General features: G+C 30.4%; 1 pseudogene; it reads left to right on the top strand.

The window, feature by feature from the left end:
* The first annotated feature begins 1,255 nt into the window (after positions 1 to 1,255).
* The window catches only part of LOC107876433, a 34,035-nt pseudogene continuing 23,333 nt past the window's right edge, over positions 1,256 to 11,957 (top strand).

Genomic DNA, 11,957 nt, shown 5'->3' with positions numbered 1-11,957 from the left:
TTGAACCTTATGGCAAATATCTGCCTATTTTCGCAAAGTTATAGTATTATTATTCAGCTACTGTAGTAGGTACCAAACATGAGTTAGCTTGTGGTCCTTCGGGATTATGAGCACCTTGTAGCATCCGGGGTACAGACTCGGGGCGTTACACTTATACACATCTCAAGTAACTAGACTTAACCATTCTCTAGTCACTAATTCATATTTCAAGTAACTATACTTAACCATTTTCAAGTCACTATCCTTAGTCATTCTCAAGTGACTAATTAACATTTCAAGTAACTAAATTTAATCATTTTCTAGTCTCTAATTCATATTTCAACTAACTATGCTCAACCATTTTCAGGTTACTAATTCACATTTCAAGTCACTATCCTTAGCCATTCTTGGGTAACTAATTCACATTTCAAACAACTAGACTTAACCATCTTCTAGTCACTAATTCACATTTCAAGTAACTATGCTTAACCATTTGAAGTCACTAATTCACATTTCAAGTCACTATTCTTAGCCATTCTCGAGTAACTAATTCACATTTCAAGTAACTAGACTTAATCATTTTCTAGTTACTAATTCACATTTCAAGTAACTATGCTTAACTATTTTCAAGTCACTAATTCACATTTCAAGTCATCATCCTTAGCCATTCTAAGGAAACTAATTCACATTTCAAGTAACTAGACCTAATCATTTTCTAATTTCACATTTCAAGTAACTAGACCTAATCATTTTCTAATCACTAATTCACATTTCAAGTAACTCCGCCTAACCATTTTCAAGTCACTAATTCACCATTTCAAGTCACCATCCTTAGTTATTTTCAAGCAATTAATTCATATTTCAGGTTACTATACTTAACCACTTTCAAGTAAGTAATTCGCATTTCAAGTCACTACACTTAATCATTTTCAACTCACTAGGAAACATTTCTAGTAGCTACGCTTAACTATTTTCAAGTCCCTAATTTACATTTCAAGTCACTATCCTTAGACATTTTTAAATAACTAATTCATATTTCAAGTCACTATACTTACTTTCAAATAACTAATTTGTAGGAAAATTAGAAAAATTTGAAGAACTATACTTAACGACTTTCAAATAACTAATTCATAGGAAAATTTGAAGAAAATCACAACCAAACTTTTACAATTTCAAATCATGGAATCAATTAAAAAATGGGAGAAGAGAAACTAAATGTAAATTTTGAACAATATATCAAACCTATAAATATGATATTTGTCATTATATATTTTTGATGGGATGGACAGAGGCAGGTGGTGGCAGTGCTGGCCATTTTCATCGGCTGAAATCGCAACTAGCGGCACTAGAGAAGAGGAGGGGCGGCGATAATAGGGAGAACACCGGCTCTGCTGGCTGGTTGGGTCATCAGCGGCTTCGCTGTGATGCTGGTCCATAATTGTTGTCATTTTGTTGGTCGGAGAAGATACGTATAAGGGCGTAGTGGTGCGGTTCACCGGTGGCTGGGCAAAAGAGGTGGCGGTTTTGAGGAATCAAAAGACAGAGAAAAGTTGTGAGCTAGTTGTGCAGCCTTTTTTTTTTTAAAAATATATTAGGGTTAGGGTAATTTAGGTTTAAAAAGAAAAGGAATGGAAGATTTGATATCAACCATTGATCAAGATTGATCGACGACTGAGATTAAAAATAAAATAATGGTAATTTAAAATAGTTCACAAATTTAATTTTAATTAGGGATCAAAATTAATATCAATTCTGATTAAAATTGACATCATTGAAGTATTAAAAAGGCTAAAAATTAAACGAATATAAGAAATTAAATAAAATTAACTGTTATTTTAATAATAATAATAATGATAGAAATAATAATTCTAATAATAATACTAAAAACTAGATATTTTTAAATTACGGGTGTGAATATTACAATAATTTTAATAAATATTAACAAATTACTTAATAATATTATAATTAAATTAATAATTTGTAAAAAAATTATAATAAAAAGTAATAAAACAATTTCTTTATTTTCAAATCTTGAATGTGAAACGCCAATATCTATTTGATACCAGAATAATGTGTAAGAAATGTTAATATTTGAAATTAATAATTTTGCTAAAATAGCTGCCTAAGAGGAGTATCGAAAGGTCAAAATTAGGTGTCTACATCGACCGTATGATATCAACATATTCAATATACTTGTATACATTCAGTTATCTGTTGATTACTATGTAAATACGACATGCCATATACTGTGCGTGTGTGTGTATGTGTATGTATATATATAATATGTTATTTTTGTCTCAATTAAAGTGACATAAATAAAATTTAGGTAACTAATTATATTTTTAATATGTTTTTAGATATTTTAAGTTGTAAGCTATTGTAATTAATAATACTTTTTTTGGACTGTGATTTACTATTTTAAGTTGTTAGCTATCATAATTTATAATACTCTCCTTGTCCAAACTTTTGTGACATTGGTAGGCAATTATATTTTTAAAATAATTTAAGTTTTAAATTATTGTGATTTATAATATCTTTTCTTCTATTTCAATATAAGTGACATTGATATAATTTCGAGAGTCAATCAAATCTCACGATTGAAGTAGCGAAGCAGATATATCATAAATAACTTATAATAACTAATTAGGAGTGATATAACAAAACTACTATAAAAAATACTTGTGAAAAAAAATTAATTATGCTCATATAAGATGTCAAGTTAATTTAAAACATCAAGAGTTTCTTTACCATTTTCTGTCTATTTTATTTTTAATTAAACAGTATTAATTTTTTTAATACTTAGATAACTTATAATAATTAATTAAAGGTGATATAATAAAATTATGGTTGAAACAGCCGAAACAGACATGTCATAAATGTCTATTTTTTTTACCAAACATGATCAATTTTCCAACACATAAGATTCAACCAAATAACACAATTGAAGTAGCAAAACAGATTTGTCTTAAATAACTTATAATAACTAATTAGAAGTGATATAGCAAAATTTCTATAAAAAATTCTTGTGAAGCAATTTAAGTATACCTCATATAAGATGTCAAGTTAATTTAAAACATTAAAAGTTAATTTATTATTTTATATCTATTTTACTTTTTCAAAATTAACTATTATTAATTTTTTAATACTTAGATGACTTATAATAATAAATTAGGGGGATAGAGTCAAATTACGATTGAAATAGCTGAAGCAGACATGTCATAAATGCCTATTTTATTTTTTATTTTTATTAAATACTAGTATTATTTTTTTAATACATAAGTGATATATAATAATTAATTAGGAGCGATATAGTAAAATCATGGAGCAAACAAGCATGTTGATGAACACATACGGTTGAAACAGCTGAAGCACAAATGTCATAAATACTTATTTTATCTTTTTAATTAAATATTATTATTTTTTTAATACATAAATGACATGTAATAATTAATTAGAGGGGATATAGTAAAATCACGGAGTAAGAAGACATGTTGACAAACACGTAGTTGAAACAACCAAAGTAGGCATGTCATAAATGTTTATTTTAATTTTTTCTATTAAATATTATTAATTTTTCAATACGTAAATGACATATAATAATTAATTAAGAGTGATATAGTAAAATCACGAAGCAAGCAGACACACCGACGAAGAGGTGCCTGATTCATCCCATTTCTCAATACTAGTAAATTAATTAAGGATGATATAGTAAAATCACGGAGCAAACAGAAAAGTCAACGAAGACGTGCCTGCTTTACCGCATTTCTACATGGTAGTAATATATCTCGATAAAAAATAAATTTTATTTTATTGAAACATAAGCAAAAAATAAAGATTATGTTTAACGTTATTTATTTATTTCTTAGTTTATCTTTTAATACAATTTTTTTATAAATTTTAAATATTAATTTATTTTTATTTTATTGTATAAATAATAAAAATATATTTATTAAAATTATATTTGATTTTACACATAATAATTGAAATATCTTCTTTTTTATTTTTTAATTTATTTTTAATGAAAATTGACCACTTGTGGTCACATTTGGTGAATGTTTTATTTTTTATTTTTCAAAATTAAAAAGCGACTACAAATAGTTGCTTTTTGGATATTATTTTTAATTTATTTTTTTAAAAAATCGACCACTTGTGGTCGCTTTTTGAAAAATATTTTTTTAAAGTAAAAATCAACCACTTGTGATCGCTTTCTGTAAATATCTTCTTTTTTATTCTTTTCAATCAAAAAGCAAGTGTTTTTTACATAATATTTTTAATTTATTTTTAATAAAACCAACTACTTGTGGCCATTTTTTTAAATAAATATTTTCTTTTAAAATTTTTTTAATAAAAAACCGACCACAAGTGGTTGCTTTTTATTTTAAAAAAACAGAATAATCAATATAAAAATTGAGATGAATTTTGAAATGGTTATTTCACAATTTTAAAATATTAAAGTGACCACATGTGATTGGTTTTAATTAATTATTCTTTTTAGAAAAAAATGGAAGAAAAAAGACCACAAGTGGTTTCTTTTTTGTGGCCACCAACCGTGGTCGCGAAAACTATTTTTTTAGTATTATTAATATAGTTGTTAAAATATATGTTAATATATCATTCTCTAATATTTCTAAATGATATCAATAATATACTTACAGTTAATATATTTCTCAATGTATAAGTTAGCTAGTCAATAATATTTTAAAATAAATTACTAATGCACTTTATTTAGTTTAACTATCGTATAAGTTAATAAATCAATATCATTTTAATAAAGGCATTAAAGATACACTTCTATTTTATTTTAATTACTGACATATAAATTAATCAATCAATGATATTTTGTAGTGCATAGCTACTTAGTGTAATTATCAAGTTATAGGACAACCAATCAATAACATTACATAACTAATCAATTAATAATACCATTACTAAAACCACTAATACACCTCTATTTTTATTGTCAAATTATAAGCTAATAAATCATCAACTTTTATTAAGAATACCACTAAAATATTTCTACTTATTTTAACTATCACTTTCTAGGGGTTTTGAGCTAAAAGTGATAAAAGAGTTTGAAAATGAGGTGTAGGTGACTTAAGTCTTAATAATTAAGTGTAGGTGACAATTACTTATTATGGATTAAGAAAGTTGGGTAAGTTTGAGAATAGCCCATGAGTTTTTAAATTTATTCTTTGATCCAAATATTTACCTAATATAATAGGAAACGGAGCGAAAGAAGGCACATTTCTCTCTCTTCTCATCCATTGTTGTTTTCTCTCTCTTAGCGATTTTTGTTGTTCATTGTTGCTGCTGCTTTATTCATCATCTTTTTATTCATTATCATCTTCATCTTCTTCTAGTTGACCATTGTTGTTGTTGTTGTTACCTCTACTGCTGTTATTTGACCAATTTCTTAGGTCAAATTTTGTTTCATACATCACTTTCCACTTTGGCATTACTTCACAGGAAGCTTTGGTAAGTCAAACTATGATTTTTAGTTGAATTTGTCATCTGGGTAACTGTTATTGTGCTATTTTTTCAACAATAGATAGCACGCGAACATGAATGCAACATAAGAGACATCTGTTTAAATAGATCAATCATATGTTACGACAGATGAGCCATTTATTGCAATGGATGACATTTGTTGGATTCATGTTTATGGTTCTATAGTACCGTAACATAAATCAAATAGATGGGTCATCTGTTGTAACATATGACCCATCTGTTGCAACAGACTAGTTATCTGTTGCAACCGGATAAATATCTATTGCAACAGATTAGTAACCTGTTACAACGAAACCTAAACTCGATTCCAATAGACGTGTCATCTGTTGCAACAGGGTAAATATATATTGCAATAGATTAGTAACCTGTTGCAACAAAACCTACACTCGATTCTAACAGATGCATCGTCTATTGCAACAGATGTATAGTCTTCTACAACATATGATTTACCTGTTACAACAGATGACTTATCTATTGAAATTATCTTTAGGAGCGTAACATGAATCCTACAGGTAAGTAATCTGTTGCGATTGATCACTTACCTGTTGCAGCAGATTACACATCTGTTGGGATTCATGTTATGCTACTATGAAATTAATATTAACTTCTTAACAAATGACTTTATTTAGGTACCACTAATGGATGGATCAATAATAATAGGGGTGGATTGTCTTGGTCAATGGATCGAGAAGAGAAATCAATATGTATAGCCTTGGAAAGAGGGTGAAATGCTAGAGATGATAGCTATAACAGTCCAAAGTGATATTTTATATGATGATTTTGTGAACTTAATCATCAGCTATTGTGGAATGAATTATCAATCGGAAGAACTTATCATTAGCTACATGCAAAGATCCTTTAAAAATTAGAGGGACTACCTTTCAAGATAATCGATCAGGTACGGATGCATGCTTATCTTAGTGATTCATCTAGGCTGGTGTTAAGGGTGTCCGTGATTGAAAAAATGAGAGAGAATGAGAACCATAATATAGAAGAAAAATAAGAACAAGACATCTTTGATAATAGGTTGGATGATCTAGACATGAATATTCCAGATGATGATCAAACAGCTACGTCCATTGATGCAACCAATTCGGTGGGCCGTTCTTCTCGATCGACATAATCTGGCAATCGTCAAGATGATGAGACCGGCTTTTACAAGGGAATTTCATTCAAGGACAAAAAAAAACTATATATTACTTTGTTTATTTCTTTCTTGAACAAAGATTTCAGAATAATGAAGGTGATTAATTCGAGGAAAGTCTTTTCCTACAAATGTGCTAATTCGAACAACAAGTGGTGGTTAAGAGCAGTGAAGTACTTAAGTTTTGACAGATTTGTCATTCATAAATGTGAAAAGTATCACACATGTCGTTCAGAGCACATTTTGGGTAGAAATCCTCATGCCACGGCAAAGGTCCTCGGTGAATATTTTAAGAATAGATTCCCCGATGGCAAAGGCCCTTCTACAAGGGTTATGGCCAATCAAATCCTTACAGAATTGGGTATCCTAGTCAATTATTAAAAGATATATACGGCCATTGAGATTGCCAAGGACTTGGTTAGGGAGACATACGAGCATGGGTATGCAGTCCTCGATGCCTACCATTACATGCTTGAGTCTATGAATTTTGAAAGTAAGACGGCGTTGCATGTTGATAAAAAGGTTCAAGTACTTTTTTGTATCCTATGGTACTTGTATTCAAGGTTTTTGACATTTGAGAAAAAGGATAGCCATCGACGGTACCTTCTTGAGGAGCAGGTATAATGGAGTTTTGCTAGTGACAGTGGTGCAGGATGTGGAGAATCACATCTTTCATGTCGCTTTTTGTGTAGCAAACAAGGAATGTGATGCCTCTTATGGATATTTTTTTTGAACAACTGCGAAGCTGCGTCAAAGATACCGAAAAGTTGTGTTTTGTTTCATATAGACATCCAAGTATTCCAAAGATGGGTTCAATTTTCTTCACTTCAACTCATTTTGGTTGTTGCATCAGGCATCTTGGAGAGAACATTCAGACCAACTTTCACAATGAAAGGGTCATGACATATTTTTATAGAGAATCTAAAGCATATAGTAGAGAGGGTTTTTAGACTATTTCTATCAAATAGCGGATATGCATCCCAAGGCAGCAGAACATCTCATATATGCTAGTTTCTAGAGATGGAGCCAGACATTTTGTCTGGCAAATAGGTATATTTTTATGAATTTAATGTCTTGTTTGAGTTACACATTTAGTATGATGTCATACTAAGTAATTCTTTTATATAGGTATAATATTATGACGTCAAACATAACTGAATATGTGAATTCTTTGTTTGGTGATGAAAGGGAATTTCCTATCGTGACTCTATTTGAAATAATAAACAATAAGTATGGCCAATTTTTTCATGAAAGACTTGTGGAGTTTGAGGATGTAGGAACCCTAATTGTTCTAGAAATGGAAAAAATAACATCAACGAACATCAGCCTGGGGAATAGGTTATTATCTCATCAAATAACAGATTACAAGTTTAGTATCAATGGTCATGGTGATGTTTCCACGATCGATCTTCAAATAAGATCTTGTACGTGTAGAGTTTTTGACTTGGACAAAATACCCTATCCATATGTTATGGCAGCGTTACGAGCTCAATACGATGCAAAATATGGAACTAAAATTTAGGATTACTCCTCTCCATATTATTCGGTGAATAAATATACAATGGCATATAGTGGGCATATTATTCCGGTGCCTCCCAGAGAATCTTGGGTTGTTCTTGCAGAGCTTTTAAGCAGATTACTACCTCCTTCATATATTGACCCAGGCACTATCAAACCAGAATGAAGGCCATATAAAAGGAGGAGTGGAGTCGGAGAATTATTTTCATTAAGAAGAAACAAGTGGATCGTATGTAAGAGTGTATGCCACAAAAGAACTACATGCCTAGATCATAATCCACCATGATCGTTGCAATTGCAAAAACTTATGTTGTTGTTTGTTGTGGACTTTTATATATTTAACTCATTGTTGTAAACGTAAATATTATCATTTATTATATAAAATATCCTTTTTAATAACTTGTGCATCAATAAAATGAGGCAAAACATTAACTAAATATAGCAGACCACTAAATTATTTTCAGCAGATTACCCATCTGTTGCAATAGATAAACATTAGCTAGAAGAACACAATACAGTTTATCAAACTGGAATATTTTCCTCCAACAGATGACAAATCTGTCGCAATAGATAGACAATCTATTGACAGAACCCAACCGATGACCAATCTGTTTCAACACATGGTCCATCTGTTGAAAGAACTCAAAAGTCAAAATTGCTATTATTACTGGATTCAAAATTACTCGTTACCTCTAACCATCAACATGTTAACATGTTTAGAAGAAGAAATACATAGAATTAAAATTAAATAAGAATTAAAAAGCCAAAGTTGATCAAAAATAAATTTTTCATTAAGCAAAAAATAAAATACATTAGGTATAGATCCGTTATAGAAAAATGAAAATACATACGCTAAAAGAAAAACACATTCTAACTATTATTATCATCATCATCATTATTATTGCCAGCTAACTAATTGTCATCTAGCAATAGCAGGGCCTTCATCAGCCTCTGCATCTCTATAAGTATCCTTGCTCTCACGGTGACCAACTCCCTTTGCAGGTCATTAACCTACCTCTGAAGTTCCCGCACGGTGTCGCACAGAATAAAAATATCCCAAATAGGATCAGTCATATCTAGAACACACATGAATTGATGAAAAATATAAACATAAAAGTAAAGAAAAGAGTACAAATATAATACAACGTATACTATCAACTGGTAGATTTACACAGAAAAACTTACCTCAACGTGAAAGAAATATGCTTTTTGAATAGAAGTGGATGAATATGTAATACGAAAATAATAAATGTAAGAAATAAATAAAAGTAGAGTAGAATGAAGATTAAGGAGGGACCTATTTATAGAGGATTGTGTAACATCCCACATTTTTTAGATAGAAAGCGGACCATCATTCCTATGTGTGTAAGCTCTAATTCCATGGTTATATTTAAATTCATGTGTCATGATCCTTCTCCTAGTGTATGAAGTGATTACGAGGTGAAAAGTGTTCATAAAAATTACTTGGAGCAAAGTTGAGCTAAGAGTCATTCATTCATTCATTCAAAGTTTGATATTCGATTCTACAAGGGTCTACTTTAAACATGTATAACTTTTGATACACATAGAATTTCTCATCTTAAGACCCACTAAATTGTAGAAAATTGAATTACCATTCCAATGATACCAATTTTGCTAAAATTTGATACCCGAGTGAAAAGTTATGCCACTTTTTCATGTGAGGCAGTGAGCTCTCACGATAAGGTCGCGACGTGAGTTTCATTTCCATTTCTGAGAATGATGCCACAATGGTTATTACATGGTAAAGAGAGGCCAAGGGGTAGTTTAGTCCTTTTTCTCCATCCCCAGAAGTCCAAACATGAATTATAATCCAAAAAGGGGAATTATTTGCCCATCTTCTTCAAATCAACTCACGTAAAAACCTTCCTCTTTCACCAAGAACACAATTCAACTCTTCTCCTCTAAGTAATCTAGAATTTAATCCTTTCAAGTTTGATATTCTCAAGAAAGTTTCAAGAATAGGACTTCATTATTCAAATCAAGAACACAATAGGAGAAAAACAACTAGGGTTTGGGCACTCAATCTTAAAGGTCCAATCTTTTCAAAATTTCTTCATGATTTCTATGAAACTTAAGGTATGTGGGGTTTTCCTAAACTACATGGGCTTTTTGAAAACTCTTTGAACAAGATTTAAAGTTATAGAAATCATGAAATTTCAAAGAGGTTTTGGAATTATGTTTACAATCTTGCATTATGAATTCTTTAATGATACTATTATTTTAGTCTTCAGCCTTTCTCCCAAATTGATTTGTACTCGTATATATGTATGTATGAAATTAATTTGAATATTTAATTGAGAGCATGAAAATATAGAATCCCTCTCTTGCTATGATTTTCCATTCTTTTCATACAATATGGATTATTTCGAATGTATTTTGAGAAGCATAACACAAATGACTTGATTATTATTTATGACTTGATTATTGTTTTTAACTGAAGAGAGGGGGTTTTACATGTTGATAAATGCTGAAAATATATAATGAAAGAATTGCATGATTTTTTCAAAAATACATGACCACCACATGTTTGTTGGAATTATTGAAAAGATGAGAATCTTTGCATGGTTTTGACTTATGTTTTGAAATATGAATTCTCTTACACTTGTTTGAATTCTTTGCTAGTTTCAACATTATTTTAAATGAAAGAATCTTGCATGATACTTTATGGCTTAGATATACGACTTACAAGTCTTGGTATGATGATACCGATTCAGATAATGCCATAATAGATCTAAAACATAATAGAAGTCAGATTTCACTTATATTTTTAGAATGTAAGTTAAGAAATATGCATGTTCAGAAAAGGATAAAAATGGGCATAAAGAGATGTTAGATGGTTACCTGAAGAAGGCACGAGTTCAGAAAAATCATTGTTCGAAATCGTGTTTTGCCGATACGGCTTATTATGTCTCCTAAAGAGACTATACGCTGTCCTAGTGTCCTGTGGCATATCATAATTAGAAACTCTAACTCTTGCGGCAAACTTGGGTTGGGGGCTTGGCCGTCAAATTAAGGGAGGACTCCATATATCCTGTGGGGTTGTAGAATTATAGGGTGTACCACCTAACTTAGAAGTAATACAAAGAATAGAACAACATTGACAAGATTGTTTTTAGATCATTTGAGATTGCCCATGTATTTTAAACTATTCATGAATAGCGTTTTTATGGCTTTCTCTCACCTATGTTATATATGTATAAATTTATTATTTTGGATTGCTCTGCGTACCAGTATATTTGTATTGACCCCCTATATCTTAGGGTCTCTGTCTAATTTCTAGGAGCTCATTAAACCGTAGATTGATTGGTCAGAGAATTGCAGTTGGTGAGCCTCTTTTATTCTGGAAGGCCTAATGTATTTTTCATTATCATTTTACTTTGATTTATGGTTCGACTGGGGGTCTTGTCCTAGTTTCAGACATTTTGTTAATTTTTGTATGTATTAGAGATTTTACAGATAGAAATAGATGTTATCTATATGTTGATGGTTCTTTTTTCGTATTGATATACTTAACTCAGAACATGACCATGATTCTATAATGATGGTTTGGGATGCTCGTTACAGCCACGGCCCCATCTCGAGTCATGAAACTTGGTATTAGAACACGATTTATGGTCCCAGGGTATCTGCAAAATCGTGTCTAGTAGAGTTTTGCTTATTGGTGTGTTGTGCATCACACTTATAATCAAGAGGCTACCGGGTATTTAGGAGTTATTTCTTATTCTTTCATACTCTAGTTCATGCTATAGTGCCGTCCATAATAAAGTTATCCAAAATTCCTTCCTTG

This window comes from Capsicum annuum, chromosome 5 (genome assembly GCF_002878395.1).
Source record: "Capsicum annuum cultivar UCD-10X-F1 chromosome 5, UCD10Xv1.1, whole genome shotgun sequence".
Taxonomy (NCBI): Eukaryota; Viridiplantae; Streptophyta; class Magnoliopsida; order Solanales; family Solanaceae; genus Capsicum; species Capsicum annuum.
This window is presented reverse-complemented; position numbering and strand designations above follow the sequence as displayed.